Consider the following 18,684-nt stretch of genomic DNA (forward strand, 5'->3'; position numbering starts at 1 on the left):
TGGGTGTATACTTTTCCAGTTATGATTGTTGTGGGTTTCTAGTAGATTATACCCAAGTGGTTTAATTGGTTTATTGGAGGTATTTTGTCGATTAAATCTATGTTGTGAAATGTGCACATGTGTTTGAGTGTTTTATTGGAGGTATCTTATCGATTTAATCTGAGTTGTGATATGTGCAGATGTGTTCGGTGTAATATTCGAGGTATCTTATTCATTATATTTGTTCTGTGTGTACACTCGTGTCGATTATGATCTGTTGGAAGTATTACATTGATTATACTCTTGGCATAGGTGTATATATGTCATGTGAGTGTTGTTTGATGTGTATTGTCGATTATACCTATGTTGATATATGCACACGGATTCGGTATGCATTATTGGAGGTATCACGATGATTTATACCTATGTTGTGAGTATGTTTGGTGTGTACTAATTGGAGGATTATGTCGATCATACATATGTTGTATGTGCACGTGTGCCAGGTGTATGGTTGGTAGCATCATGATGATTCTACCTATGTTGAATGTAGAATGTTGAATGTCTACATTATGTTATTGGTTGTATTACCCTGTCAACTAATTCTCCTATTAGTGGGTGACCGATCCACTAGAATGATGATAGAGTTGACTATGGATTTGATTTTCTTACTAGGTTGTTTTACCCTAGGCTACCCACAGTGATCTGTGGTAGAGAGATCTCGTGCAGTCTCTAGCTAGATAGTCAGGTGCCTTGGACACTTATGTATTGTTAGCGGTGGAGCGTTGCTCCCACACATGTTATGGATTGTTGTGGTGGAGCGTTGCTCCCACATATTACGGATTGCTTGTAGCGGAGCATTGCTCCCATATTTATTGCAAATACATATTACAGATTATTTGTGGTGGAGTGTTGCTCCCACATATGGAGGATTTCTTGTGGTAGAGCGTTGCTCCCACATATGTGGTATTTCGTGTGATGGAGCGTTGCTCTCACACTGGAGGATCTATTACTTGGTGTTTATTGTCGAGGATCTTATGGTTGAGAATGTCTGATTTACAGACATTATAAGTTCTTGGTTTTATCATTTAGGCTAATAGTGCCGTAGATGTTATCATGGACTCGATGATTTGGTATTCCTAAGATGTTGGATCAGTTTCCATTGTCTTTGTTGACAATGTTGTGATCTATTTCAGATCCGAGGTGAGTCACGTACATCATCTTCGCATAGTTCTAGAGATGTTTCCACGAAAATGTCTATATGTGAAGATCAATAGTGCGTATTTTGGTTATCTTCTGTGAGATGTTTGAGACACACGGTCACCAGTAGGAGTATACCGTGGTTCCACAAGAGATAGAGGTTGTTATCGTTGGGAGTAGACAAAGTCTATAGAGGAGGCTCGCAACTTTCTTTGTTTGGCTCGATATTTCCGAAGATACGTTGAGGGTTTCTCTCGGATTGCTATGCCACTTACACGCCTGACCAGGAAAGGCGTGAAGTTCACTTGGACTGAGGATTGCGAGACCAGCTTCCAGGAGCTGAAGCGGAGACTAGTGTCCGCTCCGATTTTGGTTTTACCTTCTGAAGAGGACGGATTCGTGCTCTGTACCGATGCATCTCTACAGGGTTTGGGCGCTGTTTTGATGCAGCACGGCAGAGTAGTCTCCTACTTCTCGGCAGTTGAAGGAGCATGAGGAGAACTACCCAGTACATGACTTGTGGCTGGCCGCCATTATTTTGCCTTGAAGATTTGGCAGCATCATCTGTTCGGTATTACATTTGAGATTCTCACTGACCATAAGAGTCTCAAATATCTGTTCACTTAGAAAGAAACTTAATCTCCGATTGAGGAGATGGATGGAATTCCTGAAAGATTATGATTTGTACTATTAGCTATTACCCGGGGAAAGCTAATGTGGTTGCCGATGCACTCACCAGGAAGTCCAGAGGGACTTTGGCTTGCCACCGAGTTTCAGTTACAGACTTGGTTCAGGGTTTCTTCGAGTTAGACCTTGAGGAGCAGGGACAGACAGAGCAGGGTATTCTTGTTACCATGGTAGCACAGTCGTCGATCAGGACGAGAATCCGAGAGACCCAGGCTGATGATCAACATTTGCAGTTCATTGGCAACCAGATAGCTTCCGGGCAGCAGACCGAGTTCATATGAGACGAGGAGGGTATTATATACTTCCGAGGCAGATTATGCTTACCTCAGTCTCATCCGATCTTGCAGGAGCTACTTCAGGAGGCTCATCACTCTCGATTTACGATCCACCCAGGCGGGACCCGCGTGTATCGAGATTTGAGGTGTTCCTACTGGTAGATTCGCGGAATTCATAGTTAGATGTTTTGTCTGTCAGCAAGTGAAGGTTGAGCATCATAGACCTGCCGGATTACTTTAGTAGATTCCTATTCCTGAGTAGAAGTGGGAACATATCACCATGGACTTTGTGGTGGGTTTGCCTAGGACGCGACGAGGGCATGACGCGATTTGGGTAATTGTTGATCGATTAACCAAATCCGCACACTTCTTAGCGATCCAGAAGACTGATTCCATGGATTGATTGGCAGATCTGTATTGCCAGGAGATCATCAGATTACATGGTGTCCCATTGAGTATTATTTCGGATAGAGACCCTCGGTTCACATCTCGTTTCTGGCAGAGTCTGCAGTAGGCCTTGGGCACTCAGCTCCGATTCAGTACAACTTTCCATCCGCAGACAGATGGACAGTCGAAGCGGACCATTCAGACTCAGAGGACTTGCTGAGGTCATGTGTATTGGATTTTGGAAGCAGTTGTGATGACCACTTGTCATTGGTAGAGTTCGCCTACAACAACAGCTTTCTTTTAGCTATCCTGATGGCACCGTTTGAAGCGTTGTATGGTAGGCCTTGTCGGACACCCACCCTCTGGGATGAGGTTGGGGAGGCCCAGCTGTTGAGACCTCATAGAGCTCAGCATGAGGCAGAGTTAGTCCGTACTATCAGACGGAGGATGTCAGAGGCGCAAAGGACCGCCAGAAGAGTTATGATGATCAGAGTGTTGGTTAGTCCTAGGAAAACGTACCGGTTCCACTTTACGAAATTTTTTGTACAAGTGTCGAACCTTTCCTTAAATAACCTATTGTGTTGTTTAGAAATTAAATTAGGAATCGCATACGGAACTTAACATCATTGATTCCAAATTTAACTTATCTATTCTTAATGGTTTAGATTTGAATCGCAAGCGGAACTTAACACTATTGATTCAAATCCACCTATGTTATTAATTTCATTAAATATTAATTTTCAAAATTGGCTTCCAGGATTGCATGGCGAGGCACATGACCTTCTTGGATATGGGAGCAACCATCACCGCCTAGACAAAGCCTTTTAAGGAAAGCTAATATTTAATTTCCTTAAATAACTCAAGGTTTAACAAAAAAGAACAATCGAATCACAAATTCGAAAAATAAAATGAAAGAAACACAACTTCGAAACAAATCCGAAAACTCTAGAATCATATTCCTCTTGTGTTTGGTATTTCCAAAAATAACTATACAAAGAAAACTAGTATGATGCGGAAAACAATTACTAGTTATACCTTTCTTTGTAAGCAAAAATAACCTCTTGATCTTCTGCCGTATTCCTCTTCTAACCTCGGACGTTGTGTGGGCAACGATCTTCCGAGATGAGAACCACCAAGCACCTTCTTCGTCCTTCTAGGTTTCGGCCACCAAGAGCTCCTGTAAAGATGAAGAGGTTCAGCCACCACCAAGCTCCAAAGGATGCTAGAAATATCGTCTCCTTTTCTCTCCTTCTCCAAGCAAGATACGACCACCACAAGGACTCCAAGGATGAGATGAGGTTCGGCCACAAGATGGAGAAGAGAGAAAGAGGAGGAGCCGGCCACACCCAAGGAGAAAAAGAGAGGAGAAAAATAATAGAGTCGTTCACCATGAAGACACCTCTACCCCCTCTTTTATAATCCTTGGTCTTGACAAATAAGGAAATATAATTAAAAACTTCCTTAATTCTTTTGCCATGAAAATAAAAAATTTATTTAATTAAAAACAATTTTCCATTTCATTATTATATGGCCGGCCACTTATTTCTCCAAAACAAGGAGAATTTTAATTAAAACAAAAATTAAAACTTCCTAATTTGTTTCTGAAAATTTATAAAAAATTTCTTTAATAATTTTTACCTTCATGATGGATTATAAAAAGGAAATTTTATAAATTAAAATCTTTCTTTTAAACATGTAGATGATTTCCAAAAAGGAAAGTTATCTCTAAAAATTAAAATCTCCTTTCAATCTACAAATAAGGAAAGATTTCAAATTTTTTCTTAATCTTTTGTAGAAACTAATAAAAGAGAATATTTAATTTTTAAAACTCTATTTTAAATTATGATCATGGTTAAAAAGGAATGTTTTCTCAAAATTAAAATCTCCTTCCAATTTACAAATAAGGAAAGATTTCAAATCTTTTCTTAATCTTTTGTAGAAAGCTATAAAAGGAAAGATTTAAATTTTAAACTCTCTTTTAAAAACATGATATCCACATAAGAAATAATTTTAATAAAGATCCTTTTTAATATTCTAGTGGCCGACCACCTATATTTGGCTCCACCAATAGCTTTGGCCGGCCCTAGCTTGGGCTCCTAGCTAGCTTGGCCGGCCACCTTTAGGTGGGTAGAAGGTGGATATAGGTGGGTATAAATCTCTATATACAAGAGGCTTCGATAGGAATCGAGAGGAGGAATTGATTTTGGTCTCCCGATGAAATTAAGCTTCTCGTGTTCGCCCCAAACCCACAACTTAATTCCATCAATAATAATTCATTCCACTAAAGAACTATTATCAACTATCGCACCAATCCCAAATTACATTTGGGCTCCTTCTTATTATGAGTATGTTAGTCTCCTATGTTTAAGATGTCGAATGTCCACTAATTAAATGAGTTATTCACTTAATTAATATCTTAGTCCAAGAGTAGACCACTCAACCTTATCGTCATGACCACCTGCAGGGTTTAACATGACAATCCTTATGAGCTCCTCTTGGGGACATTATCAACCTAGATCACTAGGACACAGTTTCCTTCTATAATCAACAACACACACTATAAGTGATATCATTTCCTAACTTATTAGGCTTATTGATTTATCGAACTAAATCTCACCCATTGATAAATTAAAGAAATAAATATCAAATATATGTACTTGTTATTATATTAGGATTAAGAGCACACACTTCCATAATAACTGAGGTCTTTGTTCATTTATAATGTCAGTATAAAAAAAATGACCTCTAATGGTCCTACTCAATACACTCTAAGTGTACTAGTGTAATTATATAGTTAAGATAAACTAATATCTAATTACCTTTCTTACTGCTACTACTACCTAAGAGTGATTGTTACTTCACTACTAACTTTACTTAATCGGTATGATTAAAATCACAAGGAAACCCTACAGAAAAATTTCGGCAGAATCTCCCCTGTACCAGTGACCTTAAACTGGTATACAAACACAATATACACAGCCACAGGCGGCTGGAACATGTAATAGACTCTCACGCAGTTTAATAAATCTAAAATAAAAGAGAACAACACCAGAAATCATCACACAAGATTACAATTCTTCTACTATGTCCTAATCACATCAAAATAACAAATACTATCTCAAATACTCCTAACATAGCAAAAGACAATGGAAACTAAAATAAAACTTCTTTCCTAGTCCCAAGACTTCCATAGTCCTGGCATCACACATCCTTCGAACACCTCCTTGTCGCCTTCCTTTCTATATCTTTTCCTTTCCTGTATCTGCAGTAAGATGAAGTGCAATCTATAAGCAAAATTTGCTTAGTAAGCGCTATCTAACTCACAAAAACACGAATGTGCATGTATACGAAAAGAACTAGAAACCATATGCTCTAAAAAGAAATAAAGCATAAACATAACTGCTCATGTCAAACTAATAGCAAAAAAAAGCTAAGGAATCTACTCATGTAATTTAAATAGCTAATCATGCTGCTCATCTAATAGGTAAACATGAAAAACTACTCATCTACTAGATAAACATGGTAGAATAAAGAACTAAACATACTGATTTTTAGAACTATATGAAACTTATTTTATTTGTTCTAAACTTAATCTTTAATACTTTATGTTTATGTAAAACTCATTTTACTTGTTCAAAAACTTATACTTATAATACTTCAAAATAATAATCAACTTCTTCTTGTCTTGGGCCCAGGCGTAGTACCATCTAATGCGCGCTCCCTAGTAGAGACTGCTGTAATCCTACAGGGTAAAGACCTTGGTCTTACCAGGGCCGAGACCTCGGAAACGGTCACCTGGATTTGTTTAACGACAACCTCGGAAGTCGGGTACTAGCCTTTTCTTAAAAGTAAAATACTTATTATCTTAATTACTTCTTCTTTAAATATCTTGGCATTTTAATAGGCACCTTGTGTGCCAAAATCCCTAAAGTCTTGACTTTGGGATCTACTTAAGGCCTTGGCCTTCTTCTTTCTTTTCTTTATCTTCTTATACTTGTTAATACTTCTAAAAGAATACTTCCTTTAAAGAAACTGAAATGTTTAAGCAAATTCTAATTTGAAATGCTTAAACCAAAAATCTGCCTACTACGCTAATAAAATTCTGCATATTAAACTTAATAAAATTTTGTTCTAAGATTGGAGTTCTGCATGCAATACTTATCAAAATCTGTAAGCAATACTTATGAAAATCTGCTTATTAAAATCTGCATATTATACTTATATAAATCTGCATGCTATACTTATAAAAATCTGCTTATAAATATCAGCATACTATACGTATAAAAATCTGCATGCTATACTTATACACTTAATAAAATCTGTAAAAGAAGTGGATGTTCTAAGCTCCGAATAGAGCTGTTCATGTCTGCAGAAATGTACAAGGAGAAGGGTTGTTCTATGCTCCAAGTGAAGCTGCCCGTATCTGCAGAAATGCACAAAGGAAGGGTTGTTCTATTCTTAACCCATCATCTACCACTTAACCCATCATATAAATGGAAAAACACATCAGGTATATCTACAGAAATCATGTAATCCGTGTCATCCTTTCTGATATTTCCTTACAGAGGAAGTCATGTTACATATTTACTACCAAACCATAGTGGTACATCTACAGTGAATATGCCAACAATATCCTAGTTTGTTTTTAATCGAATTATTAATCCCAATAAATTCATCTAATACTTGTTAATCGGATTAATACTCCAATACTTCTTTTAATTAGACTAACTAACTAGTTAATCAATCAAACTTCAGACGACACTAAGTAATTCAATCTATCTTTAATATTTCGTCGTTCGATCTTTTAACTCAGAGGTATTACTTCAATAAATCTGTTACATATTACACAAATGCTAAACAACCTCAAAACCTTGTTAATTAACTAACTTTAATTACTAAATACCAAGCGGCCTAGAATTAATCTCTACTAATTAAACCTTATCATCTCTCATCAACAAGAAACCATAGATCGTAATGGTACAAAAATATCTAAACTTATTGGAACTTAAACCTCTATAAAAAAAACTTGCTTAAATACTTATACTTCTTATAATAAAATGCCTTGGCATTTATTCAAACACTTGGTGTGCTCTTAATCCTTAAATACTGAAATTTGGGATCCCATCATGACCTTGAACTTGCTTTGCTTAGAACTTCTCATAAACCCCTAAACAGATTAAATGGGCTAGTTTACCATCCCTTCTACCTACAAATTCTAAGGTTTCATAGCACAACCATGCTCCTTAGGCTATGCTGCAAAGAATAAAACAACTTAAACATGTTGTGAAAGCAAAGCTAAACATGCTGTGTAGATCAAGCTGTGAAAGTAAAACAAATACAACTACTAGGGCATGCAGAGGGAATCGAGCTAAGCATACTGTGGAGATCAAAGGATTATCACTACTTGTCCCCAAAACTATAAACTATCTTGAAGAACCAACACAGGATAGAAATCAGAAATCAACTTACCTAATTCTGTCCAGAAATTTGAGCCAATCAAAGAATACCAAAACTCTTCAAATTCAACCCAACAACACCATCATGGTTTCAAAGAGAAAACATAAATCGAATCCATTAAAACCCCTTCTTATCTTCCTAAAAAAAAACTCACGGCATCAAGCCCTTTAGACTAAGCTAACCTAAAAAAAACATCATCAAGAATTAGTTATAACCTTGTAACTGGAATCTTAAACAAACCTATATAAAACTGGTTCAAGCTTATACCTTTATAAAGCATAAGAAATCCTTAAACATGCCATATCAGAACTCTACACTAATTCCTTATGGAAACATGCACTGTTCGGAAATCCAAATGAATTCACAAGAAATCTTACTTCAATCCATAAACCTAACTACCCATGCCATGTCCAACAGGAGAAGGACTCAACACCTACAATTTATTATACCATCTCAAAGCTGCAGAATTTAAAACACATAAGCTATTCTCAAGTATTCTCTAACATCCTTATTCTATGCTTACACAATCCAGCAACATTACTAGATATGAAAAATGAAATCCCAAATCTCACAATTCTGCATCAAACTTCACGGCAGCAACTTTCCATACTAACCAAAACTAGAAAGGCTTAAAACGAAGTGACTGTGCACATTGTGATAGCAACAAACAAAGACTATCTAAATATAAGGTGCAGATTATAAGAGCTGGGGAGGTTAACTACATACTTAGTTCATTCAATTCTCTTCTATTCTCTTTATAAAACTCGCCGCAGCATTTTAAAGACAAACCTTCCCAGAACATGCTTTGAAATCAAAAACGAGAGGCTAACAAGATTCCGAAACACAAAAACTAAATCCCTAGAAGCATAAATTCGGCCCAAACTCAATCCGAAATAAAGGAACATGCTGTGGGTGATAAAAAGTGAAATCAAATTCCGAAACCTCAAAGAAAACACTGAATCGACTCGGAACTACTCTTACCGCAGGTGAGTAGCAACTTACCCTTGCGTTTGGGACTTACAACCGGAAGAGGAAGGCTCTAGGGTTCGGAGAAGCTTCAAATTCCGACGGCTTCTTTGCGTTTCCGAGCTCCTCTCGTCGAGGTGGTCACGCACGGGTGAAGTCCGACCGGAAAACAGTGCTCGTCGGCCGCCTGAGACGTGCCCTAGGTCGTCTTCGTTTTCGTTCTCGCTCGGGCAGAAACGGCGCACGCGAGAGGTGAGGAGAAAGGTTCGGAATAATACCTAAGTTCCTTTTTCTTATACTAGGGTTTTTATTATCAACTATAACTTAAATATATTCCGCTCCTTCCTAAATTAACAAAGCCCGCTGGCACAGTTGGTTGGCTGCGTTTTGCTTAAGTCAAGGGTCGCAGGTTCAAATCCTCCGTTGCGCCCTTTTTTTTTCAATTTATTTTACTGTTCCTAACTACTAGTTAAATATATATCGCTCCATATATGATTATCAAAACATTCGTAGACTAGATGGTTGGGCTGAGTTCGTTAAGACTTGGGTTCGGGTCCATGATCTTGGGTTCAAAACCCGGCTTCAACATATATTATTATTATTATTATTTTTACTTCTTCCTCTTGGTAAAAATACCAAACAAACTCCAAAAATTGTGTAAAAATACTGTAAAAATTCCTAAAAATCTCTAGAATTTTTCTATAGCATTTCAAAATATTTTTGAATTATTTTTGGAGCTCAAAATGAGAAAATTTAGGTCGTTACAATTCCCCACACCTTATAAAATGTTCGTCCTCGAACTTAGAATAATTCTAGATCTCTCTGTCTCATACTGTCCTTACGCTCCTAAATAATTTCCTCATGCTTATGGTTTTAAATAGCTTTCACTAATGGTACTCTTTGTTCCTTAGTCTCTTAACTTCTCGGTCCTCTATCATTCATATCGAATCATATCCGTTAGTGGTCCTTGGAAGGCCTGTTATAAAGTCTCTGGAGACCATAGGTGCACTGGTCACACCAAATGGCATGACTACAACTTCGTAGTGTCCATATCGGAGACTGGAAACTGTTATGGACTCTTCATTCTCCTTTCACTTTCAACTGATGGTTACTAGAACGCAGATCTATTTTAGAGAATACTATTGCCCTCTTTATCTAATCAAATAGATTATCTATTCTGGGAAGAGGGTACTAGTCCTTAATTGCTACTTTGCTCAGTGCTCTAAAATCTACGCACATCCGCATAGATCTGTTTTTCTTCCTACTGAAAAACTCTGGAGCTCCCCGGGGTGAATGACTAAGGCGGATAGAACCCTTGTCAAGTAGCTCATAATATTGTTCTTGTAACTCTTTTAACTCTGCTGAAGACATTCGGTATGGAGCTTTTGAAATTAGACTGGTGTCAGGAAACAACTCAATTTCAAACTTTACTTCTCTGTTGGGAGGTAGTCCAAGTAGCCCTTCTGGAAATACCTTTGGATACTCACAAACCACCCGAACATCTTCCTGCTTGGGTCTTTCTTGTTATCTTTGTTCTTCCAGTTCTGATTACTTGACTGAGGTCCTTATTTCTCCACTGTCTTGTCTTCGATCTCGACTGACTTGTGTTGCATTTGTTGTGTCTTAATGTTGTTCAGATAGTGCTCACTAATACCCTGCTGACCAGCTCTTCATCAATCTGTGGTCGGTGAGTTTCATTACTCACATTAAGTGTTATTTCTGGTCTCAGCCTTCGGAGCATCAATTTGACTCGTTCTTTCTCTGTACTTACTAATTCTAGGCAAAGACGAGCTAGTCTGTTGAATCTTTTGACCGCTTCTTCTACTGGTAGGTCACCTGGTCTAAATTCCATAAACCCCTCATAATGTTTATTGGTGATCCGTTGGCGGAAGAACTCTTCGTAAAACTCTGACTGGAAATCAGCCCAGCTCATCTGGTTGACTGTTCTCTTACTTTTAACTCTCTCCCACTACATACGAGCATCTCCAGATAGGCAGAAAGAGGCACACTTGACCTTCTCGACTTCTGGCCAGTCAAGAAGCTCCATGGTGCTCTCCAGTATCTTAAACCAAGCTTGGGCATTCCAGGGCTCAGTAGTGCTTGAGAAACTTTCTGGCTTCAGCTTCAGCCACTGTATCAGGTATGCTTCTTGTCTCCTAGGTGCTATGGCGACTTCCAGGGCAGCTGATGGGACTTCAGTCACCACTGGGGTCTCCACATTGATGGTTGGGGGGAGTTGGAGGAACTGGCTGTTGATTGGTCATCAAGTTGGCAATCACTTGTTGCTGCTCTACTACTTGTCTCTAGAGTTGGGCAACAATTCCAGAGAGATTGGGCTAAGTTGATCTAAACTCTTCGTTCTCCTGATCTTGGTTCTCAGTATGAACGGTACGGGGATGTCCTCTTCCTGACATCTAGTTATACAGAGAAAAAGACTTGGTATCTTCTCTACCCTTTCTAAACATACTTATTTGTATATGAATAAAGCAAACAGCAAAAACTCTTATCTGACTTAATCACTTATAAATAATTACTCTATACTGCAAATAATAATAAAGGAAAGCAATAAAGAAAGAACTTAAATACTTTCTTACTTGAAGACAGCAAGGATGATACTGATGTGTGATGCTGGAGAATGGGGACTGCTTTGATACCAACTGTAACGACCATCCTTCTTACAACTACTACTACCTAAGAGTGACCGTTACTTAACTACTAACTCTACTTAATTGGTATGATTAAAATCACAAGGAAACCCTACCGAAAAATTTCGGCAGAATCTCCACTGTACCGGTGAACTTAAACTGGTATACAAACACAATATACAGAGCCACAGACGGCTGGAACATGTAACAGACTCTCACGCAGTTTAATAAATCCAAAACAAAAGAGAACAACACCAAAAATCATCACACAAGATTACAATTCTTCTACTATGTCCTAATCACATCAAAATAACAAATACTATCTCAAATACTCCTAACATAGCAAAAGACAATGGAAACTAAAATAAAACTTCTTTCCTAGTCCCAAGGCTTCCATAGTCCTGGCATCACACATCCTTCGAACACCTCCTTGTCGCCTTCCTTTCTATATCTTTTCCTTTCCTGTATATGCAGTAAGAGGAAGTGCAATCTATAAGCAAAATTTACTTAGTAAGCGCTATCTAACTCACAAAAACATGAATGTGCATGTATACGAAAAGAACTAGAAACCATATGCTCTAAAAAGAAATAAAGCATAAACATAACTGCTCATGTCAAACTAATAGCAAAAAAAAGCTAAGGAATCTACTCATGTAATTCTAATAGCTAATCATGCTGCTCATCTAATAGGTAAATATGAAAAACTACTCATCTACTAGATAAACATGGTAGAATAAAGAACTAAACTTACTGATTTTTAGAACTATATGAAACTTATTTCATTTGTTCTAAACTTAATCTTTAATACTTTATGTTTATGTAAAACTCATTTTACTTGTTCAAAAACTTATACTTATAATACTTCAAAATAATAATCAACTTCTTCTTGTCTTGGGCCCAGGCGTAGTACCATCTTATGCGCGCTCCCTAGTAGAGACTGCTGTAGTCCTACAGGGTAAAGATCTTGGTCTTACCAGGGCCGAGACCTCGGAAACGGTCACCTGGATTTGTTTAACGACAACCTCGGAAGTCGGGTACTAGCCTTTTCTTAAAAGTAAAATACTTATTATCTTAATTACTTCTTCTTTAAATGTCTTGGTATTTTAATAGGCACCTTGTGTGCCAAAATTCCTAAAGTCTTGACTTTGGGATCTACTTAAGGCCTTGGCCTTCTTCTTTCTTTTCTTTATCTTCTGATACTTGTTAATACTTTTAAAAGAATACTTCCTTTAAAAGAAACTGAAATGTTTAAGCAAATTCTAACTTGAAATGCTTAAACCAAAAATCTGCCTACTATGCTAATAAAATTCTGCATATTAAACTTAATAAAAATCTGTTCTAAGATTGGAGTTCTGCACGCAATACTTATCAAAATCTGCAAGCAATACTTATGAAAATTTGCTTATTAAAATCTGCATATTATACTTATAAAAATCTGCATGCTATACTTATAAAAATCTACTTATAAATATCTGCATACTATACTTATAAAAATCTGCATGCTATACTTATACACTTAATAAAATCTGTAAAAGAAGTGGATGTTCTAAGCTCTGAATGGAGCTGTTCATGTCTGCAAAAATGCACAAGGAGAAGGGCTGTTCTATGCTCCAAGTGAAGCTGCCCGTATATGCAGAAATGCACAAAGGAAGGGTTGTTCTATTCTTAACCCATCATCTACTACTTAACCCATCATATAAATGGCAAAACACATCAGGTATATCTACAGAAATCATGTAATCCGTGTCATCCTTTCTAATATTTCCTTACAGAGGAAGTCATGTTACATATTTACTACCAAACGATAGTGGTACATCTACAGTGAGTATGCCAACAATCTCCTAGTTTGTTTTTAATCGAATTATTAATCCCAATAAATTCATCTAATACTTGTTAATCGGATTAATACTCCAATACTCCTTTTAATTAGACTAACTAACTAGTTAATCAATCAAACTTCAGACGACACTAAGTAATTCAATCTATCTTTAATATTTCATCGTTCGATCTTTTAACTCAGAGGTATTACTTCAATAAATCTGTTACATATTACACAAATGCTAAACAACCTCAAAACCTTGTTAATTAACTAACTTTAATTACTAAATACCAAGCGGCCTGGAATTAATCTCCACTAATTAAACCTTATCATCTCTCATCAACAAGAAACCATAGATCATAATGGTACAAAAATATCTAAACTTATTGGAACTTAAACCTCTATAAAAAAAACTTGCTTAAATACTTATGCTTCTTATAATAAAATGTCTTGGCATTTATTCAAACACTTGGTGTGCTCTTAATCCTCAAATACTGAAATTTGGGATCCCATCATGACCTTGAACTTGCTTTGCTTAGAACTTCTCATAAACCCCTAAACAGATTAAATGGGCCAGTTTACCATCCCTTCTACCTACAAATTCTAAGGTTTCATAGCACAACCATGCTCCTTAGGCTATGCTGCAAAGAATAAAACAACTTAAACATGTTGTGAAAGCAAAGCTAAACATGCTGTGGAGATCAAGCTGTGAAAGTAAAACAAATACAACTACTAGGGCATGCAGAGGGAATCGAGCTAAGCATACTGTGGAGATCAAAGGATTATCACTACTTGTCCCCAAAACTATAAACTATCTTGAAGAACCAACACAAGATAGAAATCAGAAATCAACTTACCTAATTCTGTCCAAAAATTTGAGCCAATCAAAGAATACCAAAACTCTTCAAATTCAACCCAACAACACCATCATGGTTTCAAAGAGAAAACATAAATCGAATCCATTAAAACCCCTTCTTATCTTCCTAAAAACAAACTCACGACATCAAGCCCTTTAGACTAAGCTAACCTAAAAAAAAAACATCATCAAGAATTAGCTATAACCTTGTAACTGGAATCTTAAACAAACCTATGTAAAACTGGTTCAAGCTTATACCTTTATAAAGCATCAGAAATCCTTAAACATGCCATATCAGAACCCTACACTAATTCCTTATGGAAACATGCACTGTTCGGAAATCCAAATGAATTCACAAGAAATCTTACTTCAATCCATAAACCTAATTACCCATGCCATGCCCAATAGGAGAAGGACTCAACACCTACAATTTATTATACCATCCCAAAGCTGCAGAATTTAAAACACATAAGCTATTCTCAATTATTCTCTAACCTCCTTATTCTATGCTTACACAATCCAGCAACATTACTAGATATGAAAAATGAAATCCCAAATCTCACAATTCTGCATCAAACTTCACGGCAGCAACTTTCCATACTAACCAAAACTTGAAAGGCTTAAAACGAAGTGACTGTGCACATTGTGATAGCAACAAACAAAGACTATCTAAATATAAGGTGCAGATTATAAGAGCTGGGGAGGTTAACTACATACTTAGTTCATTCAATTCTCTTCTATTCTCTTTATAAAACTCGCCGCAGCATTTTAAAGACAAACCTTCCCAGAACATGCTTTGAAATCAAAAACGAGAGGCTAACAAGAATCCGAAACACAGAAACTAAATCCCTAGAAGCATAAATTCAGCCCAAACTCAATCCGAAATAAAGGAACATGCTGTGGGTGATAAAAAGTGAAATCAAATTCCGAAACCTCAAAGAAAACACTGAATCGACTCGGAACTACTCTTACCGCAGGTGAGTAGCAACTTACCCTTTGCGTTTGGGACTTACAACCGGAAGAGGAAGGCTCTAGGGTTCGGAGAAGCTTCAAATTCCGACGGCTTCTTTGCGTTTCCGAGCTCCTCTCGTCGATGTTGTCATGCACGGGTGAAGTCCAGCCGGAAAACGGTGCTCGTCGGCTGTCGGAGACGTGCCCTAGGTCGTCTTCGTTTTCATTCTCCCTCGGGCAGAAACGGCGCACGCGAGAGGTGAGGAGAAAGGTTCGGAATAATACCTAAGTTCCTTTTTCTTATACTAGGGTTTTTATTATCAACTATAACTTAAATATATTCCGCTCCTTCCTAAATTAACAAAGCCCGCTGGCACAGTTGGTTGGCTGCGTTTTGCTTAAGTCAAGGGTCGTAGGTTCAAATCCTCCGTTGCGCCCTTTTTATTTCAATTTATTTTACTGTTCTTAACTACTAGTTAAATATATATCGCTCCATATATGATTAACAAAACATTCGTAGACCAGATGGTTGGGCTGAGTTCGTTAAGACTTGGGTTCGGGTCCGTGATCTTGGGTTCAAAACCCGGCTTCGCAACATATATTATTATTATTATTATTATTATTATTATTATTTTACTTCTTCCTTTTGGTAAAAATACCAAATGAACTCCAAAAATTGTGTAAAAATACTCTAAAATTCCTAAAAATCTCTAGAATTTTTCTATAGCATTTCAAAATATTTTTGAATTATTTTTGGAGCTCAAAATGAGGAAATTTGGGTCGTTACAACCATATCTTAGGCTAGTATTAAAAGGTAAAGTGTAGCAAAGTCCTGCTACAGTACTGCTCATAACTACATCGTATCGTGTGAGGTATATACATGTCAACAATAAGTAAGTCAGTGTCTAAACACATATCACAGGTATAAATCTCAACCTATGTAAGCATAACAGCATAAATAAACAACAACAGCATAAGCTAGTAACAGCAACATAGATAAGCAACAACAGCATAAGTAAACAACCAGCAGATATAATAACAACAGCGTATGTACGGATGGTCACCCCGCCACCTCTTTGCACCAATACCCCTATATGGTCAAGAGGCCGGATCGATGACAACTGTACCACCCAAAGGCCGCCACTACTCTCGAGTGACCAGATGGACAGGTGCATAGTAGCTGAATAGCTACGTCTGCGACGGGGGTCCCTGCTGCCCGCGACTCCAGCTATCACTACCCATGATTGTGCGAGTGGGGGCACGACAGGACAAGCGGCACGCTCCAGCTACCACTACCCATGAGTGGCCCAGCGTGCGGCCCTGGCCAACAACCACCTCAACCACAAGGGAGACAGGATCGTCGGCAATGCATGCAATGACATGATGCGAACAATGCAACAGTCATTATATATATATAAACAGAAATAGGTATGCTACATGACGCCAGCATGCTCAGTAAGGTGTGTAAATAAACAGCAAACCAAAGCATGTAAACATGGTATCAGGTGCCCATATATCCAATACCTAATATCTAATGTCTGGTATTTGGTATCTGGTATCTGATATCTAGTAATATAGTATCTACTAAATATCATCGATAGCAACAAGAGACTGTATAGAAACAGACATGAGTAGCTCAAAGATTGAGTGGAAGTATCAAACACAGGAAAAATAAGAGTGGAGTCAAGATAGATATAGCAACTATCTGAACATAAAGCTCATGCACTAGGATCAGAATACTAAAGAGATAAAACAAAGAGTACCCGCCATTATCTGTCGATCGTGTCAAGTAGTCTCGCTTCAAGACGCTCGTCTCGAGTCCACATCCTGTAAATCACATGCTATACAGTTTAGCTAATTACGTATACGACAACTAGCTAAACCTAAAACTCAATAATTCAAGATCTACCAAAATCCACATATCACATAGATAAATCCAACCCATCACTACTAATCATGATATCAATCTTATGATTATATTACAAATCATGTACTCCTCTAAATCAACCATAAACCTTCATCTCAATAACAACTCATCCACATGATAATCACACACAAACTAAAATCCACTCAAGCAATAAATCACAACTAACTAGAACTAGGACACTCTAACCATTTCACAACTAAAATCAAATATGGTTAATACACGAAATTACCTTCTCAACTTACCAAATCTGATTCTCCGCATGATGAAGATATTTAATCGCCACAGCAATAGAAGTAAGACTCTCACCTTGGATCCGATAAGAGCATGGTATCACAACAATGATCGAAGCTAGATATAAGTGCTGCCCTCCAAATCAAAGAACCCTAAATCATCACTGATCATAAATCAACAAAGCTTAGGTTAAGGGCTTCATTACCCATTTGCTCGCTATTCTTCTCCCGGGTTGTTCACTGATCCCACAACTACTCATGAAGGATGGTGGTCGATGACGGCGTTGACAACGCGAACAGAGACAGCACGAGGAATTAGGCATTTCATCAAACATAGGATCTGCACCACCCACATGACCAATTAAGCAATACATCCATACCACAGCAATGTTGACAAGAATGTCCAAGTCACAACCAACCTTAGCAACACATCCATGTTTGATAGCGAGCTTGCTGGGACAAGGATCGTGGTACCACTCCAGTGAAGGAATCCGCATGATAGGGGAAGAGTTCTATGGCTCCGCAGCAGAGATCCCTCCGGTGGTGACCTCCCTTACTCAGCTGGGTCCTCAAGCGAGGAGAAGGACAACCCTGTCTTCATTTGCGTCGAATCTCCCTTCCGGTGGCAGTGGCACCCGATGATACGGCGGCGGCGCACAAAACTGACGCGATCGGACGCCCTCAAGCCGAGATCCGGCATGATCGCACGGCGGCACAGTGACGGCTAGGGCTCCGCCGGAAAGGTGGGATCGAGTGCTTGGCTCCCGACGAGGGTTGGGTGTCCGCGGCTAAGTCTGTGAAGGCGATGGCCAGATCTGCGCCGGTGACGAAGAGGTGGACTCGACTACATGCTAGGGCATAGCGTCGGGTGGCGTTGGTGGTCGGCGACGAAGAGCTGATGGGAGAGGGAGGCTCTGCCGGTGCGGGGTGAGCGAGGTCGGCGATCGACCGACGCCGTTGCGGGCTTCGAATGGTGGCACGAGGAAGCGAAGGGGAGAAAGGAAATCGGCGAGATGGGTAAGAAGAAAGGGCGGCGTGGCTTGGGTCGGGTGAGAAACGGAAGAAAAGGAGAACAAAAAGAAAATAAATAAAAAAAATATAAACTTAGGTATTTAATTAAATCCTAAGTTTAATTCCTCAATCAACTCCCACTAAAGGGTATTTCAAACAGGCTTTCTTTAAACCCAATAATTGATCCCCTTAAAATACGTCATACGAGCTCCGATTAAATCCCAGAAAATTGCTAAAAATTCCTGAAAAATCTAATAAGATTATTTTTCCAATAACCTTATTATTTAATTATTATTT

The 18,684-nt window shown here is 38.2% G+C and overlaps 1 long non-coding RNA gene across 1 annotated transcript; it reads right to left on the bottom strand.

The window, feature by feature from the left end:
- Window positions 1-5,725: 5,725 nt before the first annotated feature.
- LOC122030376 lies at window positions 5,726-18,431 on the bottom strand. Its single transcript, XR_006125406.1, has 5 exons — window positions 17,796-18,431; window positions 17,583-17,716; window positions 17,389-17,507; window positions 16,983-17,046; window positions 5,726-5,787 (listed from the first exon to the last, which is right to left on the bottom strand). It is a non-coding gene; the product is annotated as an uncharacterized LOC122030376 (long non-coding RNA).
- Between the last annotated feature and the right edge of the window lie 253 nt (window positions 18,432-18,684).

Source organism: Zingiber officinale, chromosome 10B, assembly GCF_018446385.1.
Source record: "Zingiber officinale cultivar Zhangliang chromosome 10B, Zo_v1.1, whole genome shotgun sequence".
Taxonomy (NCBI): domain Eukaryota; kingdom Viridiplantae; phylum Streptophyta; class Magnoliopsida; order Zingiberales; family Zingiberaceae; genus Zingiber; species Zingiber officinale.